At 43.5% G+C, this 15,205-nt stretch overlaps 1 protein-coding gene across 3 annotated transcripts in view; it reads left to right on the top strand.

Annotated features, from left to right (window-relative positions):
• Positions 1-15,205, top strand: part of LOC117369244 (acyl-coenzyme A synthetase ACSM3, mitochondrial-like) — a 168,868-nt gene that overhangs the window by 67,127 nt on the left and 86,536 nt on the right. For 2 of the 3 annotated variants that reach the window (XR_004541104.1, XM_033963510.1), the window contains exon 2: positions 8,306-8,434. The exons of the other annotated variant lie outside the window; for it this stretch is intronic. The gene's annotated coding sequence lies outside the window, so the exon portion shown is untranslated. The remainder of the gene's footprint in view (positions 1-8,305; positions 8,435-15,205) is intronic. 3 annotated transcript variants of the gene reach the window in all.

Below are 15,205 nucleotides of genomic sequence, written 5' to 3'. Positions count from 1 at the left end.
TCTGTTGGATACGATGGCGATGCAGCATTTTAATGAATCTTGTGGCATGTAGCGGCTAGATCCTATGAGAGGAACCTGCAGTGATTTTTTTCAAGTACAAATATTGGTCAGCTTATAGTGTTAAGAACATAAGAACATAAGCAGTGCCTCCGCCGGGTCAGACCATAGGTCCATCCTGTCCGGCAGTCCGCTCCCACGGCGGCCCAAACAGGTCACGACCTGTCTGAATCACCAGAAGGGGCTCCCTTGCCATCTTGGTTTCTCATTGAAGTCCTATCTTCCCATCGTAGTCCTAACCCTCCGGTCTTGCACATGCATGACCTGTTGGGTTTCTATACTTATTACCTGGTTAGCTTTCTATACCTGTGTTACATCCCAGCACCTCTCTCAGTATCCCACGATCCCTTTATCCCTCAGGAATCCGTCCAATCCCTGTTTGAATCCCTGTACCGTACTCTGCCTGATCACTTCCTCCGGTAGCACATTCCAAGTGTCCACGACCCTTTGGGTGAAAAAAAACTTCCTTGCATTTGTTTTGAACCTATCTCCCTTCAGTTTCTCCGAATGCCCCCTCGTACTTGTTGTCCCCTTCAGCCTGAAGAATCTGTCCCTATCCACCCTCTCTATGCCCCTCATGATCTTGAAGGTCTCTATCATATCTCCCCTGAGCCTCCTTTTTTCCAGAGAGAAGAGCCCCAGCCTATCCAACCTCTCAGCGTATGGGCAGTGTTCCAGCCCTTTTACCAGTTTCGTTGCTCTCCTTTGGACTCTCTCAAGTACCGCCATGTCCTTCTTGAGGTACGGCGACCAATACTGAACGCAGTATTCCAGATGTGGACGCACCATCGCTCGATACAATGGCATGATGACTTCCCGTGTCCTGGTTGTTATGCCCCTCTTTATGATGCCCAGCATCCTGTTGGCTTTTTTCGAGGCTGCTGCGCACTGTGCAGATGGCTTCAGTGATGCATCCACCAGCACACCCAAGTCTCTCTCTAGACTGCTGTCTCCCAACAATGCCCCCCTCTTACTTTAGTAGAGAAATAAACTCAATATCAGCACTTAATCCGATCTGCCTAAATTAGCTGTTTTTGAATAACCAGCCATATTCAGCAAAGATAACCCGTTATTTGCCACTGAAAAATGCCCATATAGCTGCAAACAATTACTTAGTAAACATAAGAACATAAGAATTGCCGCTGCTGGGTCAGACCAGTGGTCCATCGTGCCCAGCAGTCCGCTCACGCGGCAGCCCCCAGGTCAAAGACCAGCGCTCCAACCGAGACTAGCCCTACCAACACACGCTCTTGCTCACCAGGAACTTGTCTAACTTAGTCTTGAATCCCTGGAAGGTATTTTCCCCTACAACAGACTCCGGAAGAGCGTTCCAGCTTTCCACCACTCTCTGGGTGAAGAAGAACTTCCTTACGTTTGTACGGAATCTATCCCCTTTCAACTTTAGAGAGTGCCCTCTTGTTCTCCCTACCTTGGAGAGGTTGAACAACCTGTCTTTATATACTTAGTCTTGAATCCCTGGAGGGTGTTTTCCCCTATAACAGCCTCCGGAAGAGCGTTCCAGTTTTCCACCACTTCTGGGTGAAGAAGAACTTCCTTACGTTTGTACGGAATCTATCCCCTTTTAACTTTAGAGAGTGCCCTCTCGTTCTCCCAACCTTGGAGAGGGTGAACAGTCTGCCTTTATCTACTAAGTCTATTCCCTTCAGTATTTTGAATGTTTCAATCATGTCCCCTCTCAGTCTCCTCTTTTCAAGGGAGAAGAGGCCCAGTTTCTCCAATCTCTCACTGTACGGCAACTCCTCCAGCCCCTTAACCATTTTAGTTGCTATTCTCTGGACCCTCTCTAGTAGTACCGTGTCCTTCGTCATGTACAGCAACCAGTGCTGGATGCAGTACTCCAGGTGAGAGGGCACACCATGGCTCAGTACAGAGGCGTGATAACCTTCTCTGATCTGTTTGTGATCCCCTTCTTTATCGTTCCTAGCATTCTGTTCGATCTTTTTGCTGCCGCAGCGCATTGTACAGACGGCTTCATCGACTTGTCAATCAGAACTCCCAAATCTCTTTCCTGGGAGGTCTCTCCAAGTACCGCCCCGGACATCAAAGCGAATTTCCCCATAAGAAATAATGGAACTCCACAACCCAAAAACTTTAATACAAAATAATGTATGTACTCGTATTGCAAAGACCTTGTTTGTTTAGAACAGTCACTACACTCCTGCGGTGTCAGACAGGGAGAGAGAGAGGAACCATTGGCTCAGTTGTGATGATGTGACGCGTGTATATTGAATGTACTTTTATTGCAAGACCTTGCTTGTTTATCAAGTTAAAATTTAATAAAATGTTTTGCTTGTCAAACACTTGTATACCAAGTTACTTGCAATCCAAGGTTTTACTATACCAGGGGTAGGCAATTCCGGTCCTCGATTGCCAGAGCCAGGTCAGGTTTTCAGGATATCCACAATGAATATGTATGAAATGGATTTGCATGCACTGCCTCCTTGAGATACAAATCTATCTCATGCATATTTATTGTGGATATCCTGAAAACCTGACCTGGCTCCGGCTCTCAAGAACTGGAATTGCCTACCATTGTACTATACTTTTGAATGTTTAATTATTACTTATTTTTGGCTATTTTCCTAGGTTTTAGTGGTCTGTTTATATAATTTGCCTATCTCAGAGGCCACAAAGCATTTTTTTACAGTTAACGTTAAAGTTCTGCTCTAACTTTTCCACAGTTTCATTCCAACTTTCTTCCACTTCGTTCTGTTTTTACTTCACAGTTATCTTGGTACATCTCCTTTCCTCCATCAAAAACAAAAATCAGATCAAAAATTGCTTATTGTTAATCTTTAAAAGACATGACTCAAACTACAGCCAAATTACAAAGCTCTAAAGGATTTTGCCAAGTACTTGTGACCTGATTTGACCACTGTTGGAAACAGGATACTAGGCTTGATGGACCTTTGATCTATCCCAGTATGACAACTCTTATTTTCTTATGTACAAGGTCTTTCTGAGGCAAATGCTGCTTGCACTTTGAATTTGTTTTCATGTTTGAAGACAAGGATTAAATATTTTGGTAAGTGCCCTCAAAATGTATACTATCTTCGCTGTGCTTCTAAGCTGCAGTGTGATTGGCTAAAAGTTCTGCATCTCTATTGGAAGACAATTATATTTTTCTAAAAAAAAAACAATTTTCTAGATTTGCAAGTAATTTTGTGAGCAACCATGTAAAATCTGTGAGCGACACTCCTAGAGGGCCGCAATCCAGTCAGGTTTTCAGGATTTCCCCAATGAATATGCACGAGATCTATTAGCATACAATGAAAGCAGTGCATGCAAATAGATCTCATGCATATTCATTGGGGAAATCCTGAAAACCCGACTGGACTGCGGCCCACGGAGGGACTTTGACACCTTTGGCTTAGAGAGAAAATTAATGGTACCATGCTAATTTCCCAATTAGTGCATGGCCATTAGCATGGGAGCCCCTACCAACACCCATTGACTAGACAGTAAGGCCCTGATTCTATCAATGGTACCTACCAGTATCATCAACGTATCATCAATTTAGATCGGGATGCCTACTGATGTAAACGCCTAACTTAGGGTTACCCTATGGCTCCAGAAAAAGGAGGATGGATTGAGACATCTGGATTTTACTTCCATTGCTTTCAGTAGAAGTAAAACTCGGATGTCTCGATCCGTCCTTCTTTTTCTGGGGCCATAAGGTAACCCTAGCCTAACTTAATTTTTTCATTGGTTCAGTCAGCGCTGTTAATTGAACAGCACCATTAAACACCAGTTTAAAAAATTTAACTTTCCAGTAGACACCTACATCGATCGGCACTATGTATTGTCCACACCAGAGGTGCCAAAGTCCTCCTTGAGGGCCGCAATCCTGTCAGCTTTTCAGGATTTCCCCAATGAATATGCATGAGATCTATTAGCATACAATGAAAGCTGTGCATGTAAATAGATCTCATGCATATTCATTGGGGAAATCCTGAAAAGCTGACTGGATTGCGGCCCTCGAGGAGGGACTTTGACACCCCTGGTCCACACCGAAGTACCTACCCGTGACTACCTGAAAAGTAGGTGTGGTTAGGGGGCAGAGATTGGCTGTGGATTGCCTCAGGCACCAGTAAGTGTCTGTGTTAGGCGCCGGAAAATTAGGCCAATTAAACCCAGGCCTAAAATACTGGTGCCTAACATTATGGCCTGAAATTTGGCAGCTAAGATTTAATGCTAAGAAATGCACGGTCATGCATTTGGGCTGTAAAAACCCGAGGGAACAGTACGGTTTAGAGGGTGAAGAACTTATGTGCACGACAGAAGAGCAGGACTTGGGTGTGATTCTATGTGATGACCTTAAGGTGACCAAACAGGCTGAAAAGATGACAGTGAAAGCTAGAAAGATGCTAGGGTGCATAGGGAGAGGTATGGCCACTAGAAAAAAGGAGGTATTGATGTCTCTGCATAAGAGTTTGGTGAGACCTCATTTAAAATATTGTGTACAATTCTGGAGGCCACACCTTCAAAAAGATATAAAAAGGATGGAGTTGGTCCAGAGGAAGGCTATTAAAATGGTTCATGGGGACAAACGTAAAGATCTTCAGCCCAAACACCCTCTCTTGGCAGAGGGGAGAATGCTATCATCTCCCTCTTTGGGCTATTTACCTTTGGGACATCCCCCCTCCCCCACCTCCGAGGCAATGACTTTAAAGAGGCCAAAGAGTTTAATTAGATATAAACCAGCTCTCCACACCAGTGAGTTAGTGTTCCCTGTCCCCCGAGTCCTTTGCCCCCAGCCACCTAGAGTGTCAGGTCAAAAGCGCGCCGGGACAAAGGCGCGCCCAGACAATTGAGCGCAGCGTGGAGGCGTGCGCCACTCTAAATTACTTTTTTTAGGGCTCTGACGGGAGGGGGGTGGGGGGGAACCCCCCCACTTTACTTAATAGACATCGCACCGCGTTGTGGGGGGTTGTAACCCCCCACATTTTACTGAAAACTTCACTTTTTCCCTGTTTTTAGGGAAAAAGTTAAGTTTACAGTAAAATGTGGAGGGTTACAACCCCCCAAACCCCCCATAACGCCGGCGCGATGTCTATTAAGTAAAGCGGCGGGGTTCCCCCCCACGCCCCCCCCCGTCGGAGCCCTAAAAAAAGTAATTTAGAGCAGCGCGCGCCTCCGTGCTGCGCTCAATTGTCCGGGCGCGCCTTTGTCTTTCGCGCCGTTGTCTATGAACCGCCACCTAATTCACTGATAGCACAGTCCTCTCTGAACTGCTCTGTGCCGTCATGTGCGATTCTCTCCCTCTCGGCTAAGGTGTGGTGCTGCCCGACCTTGCCCAGTGTACCTTACTAAGTTCCCTTCTTCGAACTTTCCATGCTCTACACATTCACCCATCCGTCCTGCAAAGCTCTAAGACCAATCAGCTTTAAGATTTCCCTCTTTTAGACATGCCAGTGTTTTCAGGAAGCAAAAGAGAAAACTCCCCACGGGACTTCCCCCTGAATACCTTTCAGGCTCCCCTTCACTCCCTGTCTTATATACGCTAATATTCCTAGATTGCAGAGTTTGGGGCTCACACTCTCCATCACAAATGTAGTAGTTAGTCAGATATGGGCCTGAGTCCCCATCTCTATGGTTGACTACACTGCCCTTGCTGGCTCTACTAGGACTGGCCATAACTTGTGTCGCTTAGATTATTGTAACTAAGGAATACAAGTAAAAGACTTAAAAAGACTTCAATTGATTCAAAATGTCACCATAAAACTTATAACAAGACACAAAATATATGACCATGTTACACCATTACTTAAATCCGCACATTGGTTATCTGCATCTTATCGTATCACTTACAAAATTCAAGTTTATTAAAATTTTTGATTAAACGCAAATCATGGTTTCTAAGCATTTTACAAATTATATTTTTAAAAAGGGAGACATAATAGACAAATATCCACTTAACAACACTAGCTGGTCTAACTTCTTGCTTCCTCCCTTTTTCGAGCATCTTACCCCAGGGGATTTTTCTCCTCCTTCCACTTCTGCGCCCAACTTACAGAATACTGTATGTTATGTCCAACCTTGCTGCATTTAGGAATCTATAATGCCAGGTGAATGCCTAAATGTCAGGGATTCCTACACATCCATCTGCTCGACTATCGTCTCACGTCCCTGGCTACTCTCTTCGACTAACTTCACAACCAGTGTCTAATATGGCCTCCTCCTTTCTGAGCTCACTTTGAATCCATCTGCTATTCTGCCTTTTTCTTTTCTGCCCCTGTTATAGAATACCCTCCTGGTCCCACTTCATAAGGAATTATCCTTGAAGAAACGTAAATTCATACTCAAATCTAATTTTTTTCACATGTGGCGCAGTGGTTGGATCTACAGCCTCAGCACCCTGGGGTTGTGGGTTCAAACCCCGCGCTGCTCCTTGTGACCCTGGGCAAGTCACTTAATCCTTCATAGGCAAGTCACTTAATCCTTCATTGTCCCAGGTACGTTAGATAGATTATGAGCCCACCAGGACAGAGAGGGAAAATGCTTGAGTACCTGATTGTAAAAACCACTTAGATAACCTTGACAGGCGGTATATAAAAAAATCCTAATAAACTTGAAACTTGAAACACTTATAATCAGTTACACACTGGATTTTGCTCAGATACACTATGAGGACCTGGGTTGAATGTCTCTCTCTCTCTGTCTCTCTCTCTCTCTGTCTCTTTCTCTCTCTCTCTCTGTCTCTCTCTCTCTGTCTCTCTCTCTCTGTCTCTCTCTCTCTGTCTCTGTCTCAGAGAGAGACTGAGAGAGAGACAGAGAGAGAGACTGTCTCTCTCTCTCTCTCAGTCTCTCTCTCTCTCTCAGTTTTCCTTATGTTTCTGGACTTTCTGGGGCCAATATTCAGACCACAGGAAGCAGCCCTGCTACCTCCCGCGGTCAACAATGAACCAAGATATTCAATGCCAGGGCTGAATCCAGCCACCAGCATTGAATTTCAGGGTTAAGTGCGGCCGCTGTAGATATAGCCGGCCAAGCAGATATTCATCGACCGGTCAGCTAAGGCATAGCAGCCAAAGATAGACCTGTATTTTAGGTGGGTCTATCTAGTCACTACACTTAGCCAGTCAGCCAATGAATATCGGCGCTGTCTAGCCAATTCGCTGACCGAGATATTCAAATTGGGAGCATGCTCATATTTACATGTCTCAATATCAAGTCACCTACGTTCCTCAGATTGCCACACCAATATATAGTGTGGTAGCATATCCTCACTGGAACGTTCTTTTGTGTGACATTGTGATCTAAATTGTTTAAACTTATTATAATGAACTGTTAATAATTTATAAAGACATACTGTGCATTTAAAGTGACTTATCTTTTGCACCGGGTCTGCTTCATTCCCCACCAAACCGCGGGGTTTAAACCCACAACCCCAGGGTGCTGAGGCTGTAGATCCAACCACTGCGCCACATGTGAAATGGGGAATGAAGCAGACCCGGTGCAAAAGATAAGTCACTTTAAATGCACAGTATATCTTTATAAATTATTAACAGTTCATTATAATAAGTTTAAACAATTTAGATCACAATGTCACACAAAAGAACGTTCCAGTGAGGATATGCTACCACACTATATATCGGTGTAGCAATCTGAGGAACGTAGGTGACTTGATATTGAGACTGGTGGAGGTATTTACAGCTTTGATAGTACTGCATTTGGTGCCGTTTTTTGCTTTGAATCATATTTACATGTGCAATTTTTAGCACTTTTTATAGAATTAGGGTGCCAATGCCATATTGCATTTTTATCATTTTGGGAAATCTGGTTGTAACAAAACAAGCAAGTTGCATTCAAACAGATTCCAGGACAATAAATGGTACATTTGAGTTTGAACTTTTTTTTATTTTATTGTCAACAGGCTACAATCAAAGAAATGAAACCTTATTATCAGGAATCATTTGCAACCTTCAGAAATGTAAAGTTCTTTCTGTGGCTTCTCTTTTTGCTTTTTTCCTAACATAAGAACAGCCTTACTGGGTCAGACCAATGGTCCATCAAGCCCGGTAGCCCGTCCTCACGGTGGTCAATCCAGGTCACTAGTACCTGGCTAAAACCCTAAGTCCTCTGTACCAGAATGGCTCTTTGAAAACAAAACCATAAAGCGTTAATAAGTGATAAAGTGGGTTATCTCAGTTAACTAGTTCAATCTGAAATGAATCACAGAATGTTATCAAGTGATTGGCTAATTTATTCACATTTGTTTATTCAGTGACAACAAATCCTCCTCCCTCTCTGCCTCAGTTCTTTATTACGATACCTAAATGCAATTTTCATGAGTGGGCAGTTGGGTAAATTTCAGAAAAAGACAGAAAAAGAATTTTCTCTTCAGCAAGTAAAGGTAAGCCTGGTCATTTTACGGAGAACATTACTCATTAAGGCATTATGTTTGTTTTGTTATAAGTTTGTAACTCTTCCAAATGCCATGATTCAGTAAATAATTTCACTTTTCATCACAAGTCTGTTAAGAATCTGTTATGTGAGTGACACTAATTAAATTTGTTGACCAAGAATGTCACATTTGGTCAACTGATCATACCACCTTCAAATATGCTGTGATTATACAACACCTCAAAAACATTCGGCAAACTCTACCTGTCAGGTAAACTATTGTCCTCTCTTGGTCTCCTGCCATTTACATCCAAATTATTTATGCTTTCTACATCCATTACCTTGAGTTTCTTCAAATCCAAGCAATCCTTGACTCATTCTCTCTATACCATTAAGAAGGACCCATCTAAAGTGTCTAGTGATCTTTTTGTAGATATAGCCAGTGATCACTGCTCAGTTCATCACCCTCGTTCTTGCCACTGCTTCTCATACCATTAATCCCAGTCTACTTCTTAATGCTGTCCTCACATGGAATCTATGACTCCATCTTATATTGGTATAGCTCTTATCTCTCCCAACACACCTACAGGGGGAAATTCTATAACAGATCACCTAGAACCGGCTCAAGGGATAGTGGCACACTCTGAGCCAACATGCTTTGGTGGCACCATCCACATCACATCACTTCTGGCACCCCTCTCTTCCCCCCCTCCCCTTCCGCAGGTTCAGCATCCATTCCCCACCAGTTCAGTCTCTTTCCCCTTCCTCTGTTCCTTTCTCTGTGGGTCCAGCACTACTCCCTCACCTCTCATTCTCCTGTAGTCCTTGTAAACCAGACTGGATGGGTAAACCATTACTATATCACCAGTTCATGGCTTGATTGTCAAACCAGCGAGCCAAACAAAGAGAGGATCTTGCCTTACGAAAATAATAGACCAAGGAAAAAGGCAAGAGAGATGTCCTTCCACCAAACAATTTACATTCTTAAAATGTGTACTGCCCCAACAAGGATCCAGGTTCGGCATACCTGTATGCATTCCTCAGGGGACACTCAGTCTTACTGCATATAAAGTATAAGTTCGAATGTCTTATCAATTAAACGCATGATGCCAAAACATGGCACAGAAGATGATCCTCTTTCAATTGAAAGAAAACTCTGAAATTAGTGGACATAGGAAGAAGCTGAAAGTGGATAGATTGAGAAGCAACCTAATAACATATTTTTTTATGGAAAGGGTGTTGAATGCACAGAATGGCCCCCCTGTGGAGGTGGTGGAGACAAAAAATGTGTCTGAATTCAAGAAAGCTTGGGACAAGTACGTTGGATCTCTAAGGTAGAGGAAGAGATAGTAGATGGCATACATAGGCAAACTAGATAGGCCATATGGTCTTTATCTGCCTTCATTTTGTGTGTTTCTATGTTATTTTCTGCTCTGTCTCTACTTGCACTCAGGGCAGGATTAATTCTTTGTTGGGCCCTAGGCAAACAGGTATGTTGGAGTCCCTCACTGTAATTTAAATATATTTGAAAGCTCCCACAAATGGAGCCTTGCATGATTCTGACTACAGAGGAAAACTGGCAGAGGAGGAAACAGCAGACAAGAGGCCTTGCTCGCTGGCTCCCCCTGCTGACTAAAAGGCAGTACACAGGGAGTGAGGAAGAATAGACAGACCTCCATGATGAACAATGGCTCTCCGCCCTCCCGATTCTCTTCTCTGTGGCAGCAGCTGACGTACCAGGGAAAAATTCTGCCCTGTGATTTGAGAGGGCCCCTCCTAAATATTTGGGCCCTAGGCCCATGCCTAGTTTGCCTATGCTATAATCCTGCCCTGCTTGCACTACCATCCTAAAGTTTTAAGCTGCTTGTGTTGCCCTTCACCAGGCCACTCAAATTTTGGAGTCCAGCTTTGCTGCATTTAGAAATCTGTAATGCCAGGTAGACGCCTAAATGTCAGGGATTCCCTCACATCTATCTGCTCGACTATCGTCTAATGTCCCTGGCTACTCTCTTCGACCAACTTCACAACCAGTGTCTAATATAGCCTCCTTCTTTCCGAGCTCACTTTGAATCCACCTGTCATTCTGCCTTTTTCTTTCCTGCCCCTGTTATAGAATACCCCCCTGGTCCCACTTCATAAGGAATTAACGTGGCTTCTTAAAAGGGGGGGGGGGGGAGAAAGTGAGGTGTCGAAACATTTTGGTCAATGTCATTTTATAGAGGGAGTGCAGAGGTGGAATTGTAGGATTAGGAGACAGAACTAGGCAGAGGGTGTCCTAACTGAGAAAGTGATTGCCTTTGTATATACTGCAGAGTAACTCCCAAACAACAGAGATCATTGGACAGCACAAATATAAAAGTGTGGAGGGGCATAATTTTAAAAAATGTGTAAGGCCCCTTTTGGCCTAAGTCCCTAGATGCAGAAAGCAGGCAGCAGGGAAATGTCCATTCTTAAACACACATCCATAATGAGGGTGGGGTTTTTTTGAGAATAGCCTACCTCTATGTTGACTAGTTTAATCGCCCAAACCACCACTACGTCTATCCTTAAGACACATTTCCAACCAAAATATCACCCAAGTCCCAACGCCTAAACAACGCCGGTTACAGAATCCTGGAAACACCCCCCCTCCCCGCAGTGACACACATCCCTGCCAACACCCCCCCCCCCAACACCCGCGTGATGCCTGGCAGGAGGAATTCCAAGCCCTCCTGCCGGCAAACCTCCCCCCATCCCCCAACTAAACCCCAAACCAGCAGGGGGGATCCAAAGCCCTCCTGCCGGCAAACCTTCGCCCCCCCCCCACTAAACCTTATACCTTCACCTTTTCACTAGTTCACGTGGTATGTTTGTTTTTTTTTGGCTTTCAGCTAATGAGTCATTCAATCTTACTCATAGAAGTGCTTTGAATTTCTTATTCTACTCGGAATTTCTTTGTCTGAAGTAAAATTATCCTTCTCTTAATCTGCACCTTTTATTTCTATCAATCATCATTCATGCCCTGGAATCACTATCGTCACTTAATTATAGCTATAGAGATTACGGGGGAAAATATCTTAATGGTAAGTTTTTTTGCTTCCTGGTGTTAGTGTTTCCTAATCAGAACAAACTCTACAGAAAGTTCTAGCTGGAAGATGCAAACTGTAGAGCTTCCTTGTGTCTTAGTTTACCTCCTACTGTGAATAGAACTCAGAGGGCGTAGTTAGGTTCAAGCCAGTTTAAGAATTTCAGTAAGCACGGCAGGACTGAATCCAAATATATTATACAAGCTTGTAAGGGCCTCAGCAAGACAATTGTCATCGAAGAGTATGTCCAACACTTAAGATAATTCAAGTACGCTTGAACAACAGAGGAAGCAAATGTTAGTAAGATATGCTATCAGTAGGCCAGAGCCATTTTGGCGGCAGGAGTAAAATTGTGGAATAACTTGACAGGACACTTGTGGATGATTAATAACATACAGACCTTTAAGAAGATATTTAAAGAAAAGTTGTATATCAGTGGCATAAAGCCAATACGATACACCTTGTTCTTTCGTCAGATTGCACAGAGTTAGCAAGTAGAGATTAAACAACACTGCAGACAAAGCAGATCCTTGTGGGAAACCGGTATTCGACTGTCTATGCCGTGAAATTAGATCTTAAGTTGCTCTTCCTGGTCACTGTGTGCTTGCACATTGCTGAAAGATGCTGAGAAAGCCCGAAGGGAGACAACCAAGAGGTATTTTCACGTGTCAGTATGAAAAAATTAATCATTCCCTGGAAGGCCCAGATCCCAGGTAATAGAACATTGCAGGGAACTGGTTAGCTTCTGTATAAGAAAACTGTGCAATGAATGATGTCTTTTAACAGGGGATAGACTGAAGGATAACTGATTCCAAATGAAAGCCTGCAATTAGGTTCCAACTAAACCTTTTCCAATAAGAACCCTGATGGTGTTTTAAGATGGATAAGCATAAGCTATTCTATAAAGTACACCCACACACAGTTACACGGTGATTATGCATACAATTTGTTAGAGTAATGGCATATAAATGTATAGCTGTGCACATATGCACAAAATTCTGCCTATATATTAATCTGTAAATAAGCACCTGTCATGCAGCGCTGTACTTCTGTGCTGCAATTGGAAGGAAGGCGCTGGGAGTCAAAAAGGGAGGTCTGTGGTGTATTAAGGAGAGGAAGGGGAGTTACACACATATCTCTGGCACAGGCACACACACTTATAAGTGCACATTTTCACTGTTACAACAGTATCCTATAAAGAAAGGTAGGTACTTACATTCCTTTACAGCAGTGCATCACAAAATGTATGCCGCGTTATATTAGAATGACCTGGGAGATTCCAGGTGTGCTGCTAGATGCCAGGGAGGAGGAGAAGCTTCCCTCACGTCTGTCTCAGTAGCAGACTGTGGACCTTTTCTCCAGGAACTTGTCCAAACCTTTTTTTAAACCTAGCTATGCTAATCACTGTTGTATCTTCTGGCAAATGAGTTCCAGAGCTTAACTATTCTTTGAATGAAAAAATATTTCCTCCCATTTGAAGTTCTGGAGGAAAAAAATAAGAGACTTGGGATATTTCGATACCTATTGTGAGACCAGCAAAAATAAGGGTGTTGCAGTACGTAACTCTCCAAGAACCCCCAGGCTTCTTCTTCAGATGCAACATCCGAGCAATGCAGGGTAACATTGTACAATTTGAGAATGGATTTTCTAACCAACACAAATGTTTTACCTTTTGAAACAACAATAATATCCGGGGGAGATCCGGGAAACTACTGACCAGTGAGACTAACTTCGGTACTGGGAAAGATGGTAGAGGCGCTGATAAAGGACTGCATCATTGATCACCTTGACGGACACGGTCTGATGAGGACCAGCCAGCACGGTTTCAGCAAAGGCAGATCTTGTCTGATGAACTTGCTGCCCTTCTTCGAGGGAGCAAACAGGCGGATAGACAAGGGCGACTCGGTCGACATTGTATATCTGGATTTTCAGAAGGTGTTCGATAAGGTTCCGCATGAATGACTACTTTGGAAAATTGTGAGTCATGGAATCGAGGGTTAAATACTCATGTGGATTAAAAACTGGATGGAGCATAGGAAACAGAGTGTAGGTAAATGGACAATACTCAGACTAGAAGAGCATCACCAGTGGGGTGCCGCAGGGCTCAATGCTTGGACCTGTGCTCTTCAACATCTTTATAAACGATCTGGACATTGGTATGACGAGTGAGGTGATTAAATTTGTGGACAATACGAAGTTATTCAGAGTAGTGAAGACACAGGGGGATTGTGAAGATCTGCAATGTGACATAATCAAGTTTGAGAAATGGGCATTGAAATGGCAAATGAGGTTCAACGTAGATAAGTGTAAAGTGATGCATGTCGGTAACAAAAATCTCATACACGAATACAGGATGTCTGGGGCGGTACTTGGAGACCTCCCAGGAAAGAGACTTGGGAGTTCTGATCAACAAGTCGATGAAGCCATCGGCACAATGCGCGGTGGCAGCAAACAGGGCAAACAGAATGCTAGGAATGATTAAGAAGGGGATCACAAACAGATCGGAGAGGGTTATCATGCCGCTGTACCGGGCTATGGTGCGCCCTCACCTGGAGTATTGCATCCAGCAATGGTCGTCGTACACGAAGAAGGACACAGTACTACTTGAAAGGGTTCAGAAAAGAGCGACTAAAATGGTTAAGGGGCTGAAGGGGCTGAAGGGGGGTGAAGGGGCTGAAGTTGCCGTACAGTGAGAGATTGGAGAAACTGGGCCTCTTCTCCCTTGAAAAGAGGAGACTGAGAGGGGACTTGATCGAAATGTTCAAAATACTGAAGGGAATAGACTTAGTAGATAAAGACAGGTTGTTCACCCTCTCCAAGGTAGGGAGAACGAGAGGGCACTCTCTAAAGTTGAAAGGGGATAGATTCCGTACAAACGTAAGGAAATTCTTCTTCACCCAGAGAGTTGTGGAAAACTGGAACGCTCTTCCGGAGGTTATTATAGGGGAAAACACCCTCCAAAGTTTCAAGACAAAATTTGACAAGTTCCTGCCAAACTGGAACATACGCAGGTGAGGCTGGACTCATTTAGAGCACTGGTCTGTGACCTGAGGGCCTCCGTGTGAGCAAACTGCTGGGCAGGATGGACCACCGGTGTGACCCAGCAGCAGCAATTATTATGTTCTTATTATTTTTCCCCATTGGCAAAGAAGGGAATTTAGGTCCTTCCTGAATTACTTATTTATTTATTAAATTTCTATACCGGTTTTTTCCAATAAACGGTTGACAAAAAGTTGCATACATAAAATATTATAAAAATCAGAACAAGATAGGAACAAAAACAAACAGATTCAATCCTTGCATAAGGTCAATTGCTCAAAGAAATGCATCTACAAATAGTTGTGTTTTTAACATTTTCCTACCTGAGTTCCCGTCTCTACATTTTCGAATTTGACCAACAAGGCTATTCCGCAACTTAACTCCTGCACCTGTGAAAGTCGTGGCCTTCGTTTCCACATATTTAGGATTAGCCTTTGTTTTCAGCAATGCTGAACTTTCAGAGCGCAATGATCTTAATGGCTGATACCCAAACATCAAACTCTTAAAAAACTTAGGGATCATACCATAAAAAAATTGATGACATAACATAATTGCTATGTATTGAAACTGGCAGCCAATGCAGTTGTCTGAGATATGGAGTAATATGCTCATATCTTGATGTTCCAGTTATCAGTCTAGCTGTGGTATTCTGAACTATCTGCAGTGTACTGTTTATA

Source organism: Geotrypetes seraphini, chromosome 11 (genome assembly GCF_902459505.1).
Source record: "Geotrypetes seraphini chromosome 11, aGeoSer1.1, whole genome shotgun sequence".
Classification (NCBI taxonomy): domain Eukaryota; kingdom Metazoa; phylum Chordata; class Amphibia; order Gymnophiona; family Dermophiidae; genus Geotrypetes; species Geotrypetes seraphini.
Note: the sequence above shows the minus strand (reverse complement) of the source record. Positions and strands in the feature narration are given on the sequence as shown.